Source organism: Cyprinodon variegatus, unplaced genomic scaffold, assembly GCF_000732505.1.
Source record: "Cyprinodon variegatus isolate N-32 unplaced genomic scaffold, C_variegatus-1.0 Scaffold142, whole genome shotgun sequence".
Taxonomy (NCBI): domain Eukaryota; kingdom Metazoa; phylum Chordata; class Actinopteri; order Cyprinodontiformes; family Cyprinodontidae; genus Cyprinodon; species Cyprinodon variegatus.
The window spans coordinates 204452-210822 of record NW_015150595.1 but is presented as its reverse complement, the minus strand read 5'-3'; the positions used below and the strand labels follow the sequence as shown (position 1 = coordinate 210822).

Genomic DNA, 6371 nt, shown 5'->3' with positions numbered 1-6371 from the left:
AACAGGATTTTTTTTAAATAGAAATTTCTTACATTTTGAGACAATATGGTCTGATAAAGAGTACATTTATATACGTGTTTGTGCCAGAATGATTTGACATTAAAATATGATTTCCCTACAACTTTAAGCTGTAAAAATCAAAAGTGCAGCTGCATGAACTGAGCTATTGGTGAATGAATCCTTTGAACAACTCATTTTAATGTAATGATCCCAGTGATTAATTTCATTATTATTCCCATCACAAATGGTCAAAATCTTCGGGGTTTATTCTTTTTGCAGATATTTTAATGTTAGATTTGCTAATTTAATACAAAAACAGGATTTACTCAAAATCAAAGTTAATTTTCGACCAGATATCTAAAGGGTATTTTTTCACATGCTCCCATAGATTCTATCCTCCATCCACCAAAATAATCTCATAAGTGTCTGTTTGGCATCCTAGACGACGCTCACACCTCATTTTGAATTATTTACCCAACTGACATTAAAATCCATTAGTGCTACAGCTATTTAAGCACAGCATAACATCAGTTCACAGATTTTAGGGTCTACTGGCTTATTAAATAATATATTTTATAACATTTATTTTTATTTAAAGTAAATACAAATTATCCGTTTATATAATTTCTAACATGAAATCAAGATTAAACGACATTCAAGGATCTTTTTTGAACTTTTTTAGATATTTTCACTTATTAATTGTAGAGCTGCGACTTTCAGCTGATCATAGTTTTCACTCTGAGACAAACTGAGAATAAATTCCTTCGTATCTGCTGATCCGGGCTCGCTGTTACACAACCATCCCCACTGAAAAGGCAATCAATCTGGTGGGCCGCGCCGCCAGACTCGCTGCATCACAACAGCCATTACCAATCAGGCTCCGGCCTCATGCATCTCCATGGTAACTCAGCTTCCTCAGCGATGGGGAGGTGGGGACGGCAAGGAGAGGGAGAGACACGGATGAGGGGAGAAGAGAGGTGGAGGAGAGACAGAACCTACAGCTTCACTCGTTTCCTCTGCAAGGATTTAGGAAACGCCTTCCTGAGCAGAGAGGCTTCAAGCCGGCGTCTGCTTACCGACCGCTGAGCTGGAAGAACTGGGGATGTGGCACGCAGGGGGGGGCGGCTGCATGAGCTGGGAGTCTCATTAGGATTTGGATCTTCAATGGCCCCTAAGCCTTCGCTCCATGGATGTGTCCAGTAGCTGAGAGGTAAACATTTCTTACACCTGTTCCATGCTGCCTGTTGGACTCTGCGCTCTGCATGGTGGCGTTCAGGTGGAGGCGGTTTAATGTTTTGCTTGTCAGATGTGGCAGCTGTAGGGAAAAAAAGGGCAAGCGACTCACATTTCATTTGACAGGATTGAAACATGTAGTGGCTGCGTTTGTGTGTCACAGAGCGGGGCGATCGTAGCTCCCCCAGTAACAGCTGCTGTTGATGGCACAACCCTCAGACACCCAAACACCCACCGTCTGACCAACCATCTGAACTGCAAAAAAAAAAAAGGAAAGAGAGAAATGCAATTCTTAGGGGGGGAAAGTTTGCCTCAGGAAGGTTCCATTTTACAAGCTCTTATTTAGCTGGTATTACTGTGGAAATATTTATTTTTGAATCTACTGAACAGTATCTTTAAATGTATTTGTTTTTGGAGCAAATGTCTTCAGTTAAGGCGTGTATTTTTAACTGCGTCTGTCTAGTAACGATGTCCCCTGTGATAGTCTGTCATCTGTGCTGGTTTATGATTCACTCCTGATGCCAAACAGTGGGATTAAAAAAACATGATGACCAAATACGATACGTTTATGACCGCTCTGAGTCACGCTGTTTAGGAAATCTGGATTTGCAGCTGAGTTTCGTACCAGCTGGGCATACGAGCAGAATGCATTGTAAATAAAATCCCCCGTCTGTCTGTTTCTACAGTATGTGGACTTGTTGCATATGTTGTGTTAGTCACTGGGCCTGCTGGCTGGTGCGTTCTGATTAACGAATGCAGAGACAAACCAGTCAGGGGATCTTGTTAGAGCAGCAGGACTCCTCCATATGCCGAACAAGTCGACCAGATGCATCCTGGTGCATCAAACTGTGAGATTCTGCTTCCCACTCTGAAATCCTCTCCTGCGGGTTCGGCTGCGGCGATCAGAGCCTCCTCTAGATTCACTGTGGGAATAAATAGGCTGTACGCTTCTAATCTGCCTCCAGCTTTTTCTTATCATACTCCTTTTTGATATATTGTTCCTCTCTGCCTCCAATGACATGTATTTGATTCATTTTTCATGTTATTTATGGTTTTATTTTTTTTATGAAAAAGTAATTTATCAAATACAGTAAACCTTTGTGTTATATGAATAAATCCAGCAGCTTTGTGAAGGTATGGATGCAACGCGTCATGTTTTCTGGCCGATCAACGATTTTCAATCTTCTAAAAGCCTGATATGCCGATTCTAGTTTGGAACAACTAACTAACTAACTAACTAACTAACTAACTAACTAACTAACTAACTAACTTACTTACTTAAACCATCAGTTGTTATAAGAGCACAAGACACCTTTAATATTTGAATCTAATCTTACTAGGGCTGCAACTAACGATTATTTTGCAAATCGATTAATCTGTTGATTTTTCGATTAATCGATTAATAATGGGATAGCAAAAGGTTCCTTAAAGAAGATTTTTTACAAAATTAAACCAGGTGGAACTAAAACTTTTCTACTTTAAGAGTTCTGGATGGACTATATTGAGAAGGAGAAAACATTTATTGATTTCTTTTATTTTAAATGCAAAATGTTTTATATATATATGTATATATATATATATATATATATATATATATATATATTTATATATATTAATAATTTATAATAATTTGGGTCACTCTTTTAGCTAAAGACACATTTTAGAGTCTCTATACTCCATTTCATGATTAATCCATTACTAAATTAGTTGACGATTATTTAAATAATCGATTTATCACGATTAATCTGATTATTTGTTTCAGCCCTAAATCTTACTGAAGGACTTTAATCAGTACCTGTGAAACAATAAAAAATCCTCAAATATCACCTTTTAAATATTAGCATTGAGTCTGTGATTTTCAGATCCTTGCAGAAACAGAAAGGATGAGTGGAAAATATCAGTTTCACATATAAGTATCGGCCAATCATACATCTCCCAAAATGAAGGAAAAGAAAATCAATCAGTGCACCCCTAGAGTCAAGTATAGTATGAATCCATAATATAACTAACTGTAAGTAGGTAATGATATAAAGGTTATATTGTATGCCTTTACTAAGATTTTACCTTATTTTGCTATTAAGCCTTTTAGATTAGATTAGATGAGCTTTATTGATCTCACAGCGGAGAAATTCACTCGTCACATATTGGCATAGTAATTAAAGAAGAAGGTGCAAACAAGGAGGAAAAAGGTGCATTAAGAAGAATAAACAATATATATATATATACATACAGTATATCAATATAAATAAGGATTAAGGATTTTAATTTTTATTGATTTCTATTTTAACAATTTTTTGAATTACCTGAAGTTGTTATTCGCGACCAAGTTTTAGCGCCATACAAAGAGATCTATGAATCTTTTTCTTTTTTAATGGCAAAAATAAAGCCATTGTCATGATCGTTTTAACAAATCTGTCCCACATGCAGAGAAACCACTCAGATAGCTCGGAAAAACGTTTAACAGGTTTATTGAGGAAGTAATGCAGGAGTTGGATCTGGAACTCAGTGAGCTGGTAACCCGGAACTGGAAGTGAGAAGGAAGTTCAGAGGTGAGTTCAGGGAATCCAGAGAATAGTGCACACGTTGGAGGGCGGACAGGTAGACATGTATTGGACCCGGAGGAGTAGTAGAGCGGACTGTCACTCGGATTTCCGATGGGTACTTGAACGGAACATGAGGAAGTTTTCCCCTGCTCAGTGTAACTCGGATTTTCCTTCCAGGGGGGAGAAAGTCCAGGAATCCAGTTACACAGGAAAGCTTCCCGCCGGAGAGGAAAGACAAAAAACTCGTTAGACTCAGAGAAACAGCTTGGCTAGAGTACCCAAAACTGGCAAACACTCTGGCGTCGAGGTAGTGACAGTCCACTGCTCAAATACTCCTCCAGATAATGATCCAATGAGCCGCAGGTATGCAGGGAGGGACAGCGAAGACAGGGCACCCCCTGGTGGTGGAAAAAGGAAACACACAAACAGGCCACACAAACTGGATTCCTAACAGCCATAATATTATGAGAAGAAAATCGTATTAACTAGTCAAAATTATGAGAATAAGTTGTAAAAATATAAAAATAAAGTCACAGTGTTAAATTTGTTAAAATAAAACTGTAACATTACGAGTATTTTACCAGAATATAGTCATAAGATTACACAATTTAAAAAACTAGCCTACTTTAAAGTTATATGATCAAATTATGATTGTAGTTTTTTTTATTATTATACCAGTTACTCACTTTGGTTGCATGCAGCGTTTTTATGACAAATAATGTCATGCTGCTGGTGTGGTAGAAGTCATTTTTTGTATTTTGTTTTAACTCAATAAATGAATTTATGGTTTTAATGAAATCCAAATGTAACTTATTGCATTAATAAATGTTTTAACAATAAACTCCAGAAATGACGACAAGAGTTGAGCACAGGATCACTGTTTCTTACTAAATGATCTCTTTTTCCTCTCGTCTGAGAAAAACCTCCCCGCTGTCTGGTCCCTGTCAATCAATTCCATTACAGAAGGCTGAAAAGCTGACAGAGATGTATGACTTGGAGCACTGAAGACAGCAAGATTCGGCAATCCAGTCCATATCTTTGCCAGTCAGAAAAAAGAAGTAAAAGGTTTTCATTTTTGCACACATCGACATCTTTTAAAAGACGTTGCATCAAACAGTTGATGAAAGCAGCAGTTATTGACTCTATAAACAAATTCCTCAACAAAATAGCTTTTTAAAAGTGAAAATAGGTGTTTTGTATCATAAAACCTTGAGACGATCAAATGATTGCAGCTTGATTACAGAAGTTACAAACAGCTTTAGTTTGCTTAAAAGAATTAGAAAGCTTCTCAGGCTTGGAGGAGATATATCCCATATATAAGTCATCTATTTATTGGACACCTTCTTAGATTGTTTCTGTTGTATTTAGGTGATGGTTTAGTCTGTGTATGTTGTTAGTGTGGACACACGCAGAGCTTTTTTACCCATAATAACTGCTGTTACCCAAATCTCTTCTAAATGTATGTGATAGCCCTTAAAGATTTAGTTATAACATGTCATTTTGCACAAATGGTGTCTTCATTCTTTAAAATTTGATGTTTTATGTGTTTTTCCCCAAAGAAGTATCTGAATACAGGCCACCTGACAGCCTTGGCCCGGAACAAAATATTAGCCCATATGTGCATGAAGCAATTCAAACTTTCAATTGAGTTAATTACACTGTCTGTAATTAATTATTGTATCAAAAATGAATAGCATTTTAATTGAAAACCATATATTGACAAAATATACCATCTTTTCAATTAAAAAAACCTTGAATAAATTATTATATAAGGACAAAAACACATATACATTTTATTTTTAGCATTGTGTTGTAATACCCTTATATTTTATATAATTTCTTTGAAAAACTACTTATATGAAAGCAGTAACAGTAAATGAACATTAATTATAGCCCAATTTGTTCCAATATCTATAGGGTAAAAAAATATATAAAGCGACAAGGCACACAATGTTGCATGTAAATAGAAGATACGGTTTCATTATGTATTGTTTGGCTTCATTTGTTAGCCTGCAATGCCCTATGTCCATCTAATTGTCTTAAAGGGTGTTCGTTAAAGGGAATTGTTGGCCTGGCTGAATAGGAAAGGTCCTCCGCTCTCCTGTACAGGGGAGTCCCCCCATCCCTCAGTGAGGTCTCAGAACACAACTCAGCAAAGATCTTACTACATGGCAGTACATGTCATTTTGGCATTTGAAAAATTAGATGAGGCCTAGGATGATATGTAACCTACTTAAAAATTAAGTTGAAAAAAAGGTTCTTGCATTGAAAAGGTAAAAAGATATTTGCACATTTAAAAACTGATGTTAAAAAGTTAATAAGTTGAGTTAAAAGGTAAAAAATGTTGGCATTTGGCATCAGCATTATTGTTCTAACAAAACTCACAGAACACAATTTGTGTACTTGTACTCAAGAATTTGAAGAGGTGTAACTTTTTTTGTAATTGTGACAGATTAAAAAAATCTACAATTACAAAACACCAAAGTTACAATGCACAAATACACTCACCGGCCACTTTATTAGGTACACCTGTCCAACTGCTCGTTAACACTTAATTTCTAAGCAGCCAATCACATGGCGGCAACTCAGTGCATT

The 6371-nt window shown here is 36.5% G+C and overlaps 1 protein-coding gene across 1 annotated transcript in view; it reads left to right on the top strand.

Moving 5' to 3' along the window:
• The first annotated feature begins 932 nt into the window (after positions 1-932).
• Positions 933-6371, top strand: part of LOC107086052 (membrane-associated phosphatidylinositol transfer protein 2-like) — a 101124-nt gene continuing 95685 nt past the window's right edge. Inside the window, exon 1 of the mRNA XM_015376787.1 lies at positions 933-1210. The gene's annotated coding sequence lies outside the window, so the exon portion shown is untranslated. The remainder of the gene's footprint in view (positions 1211-6371) is intronic.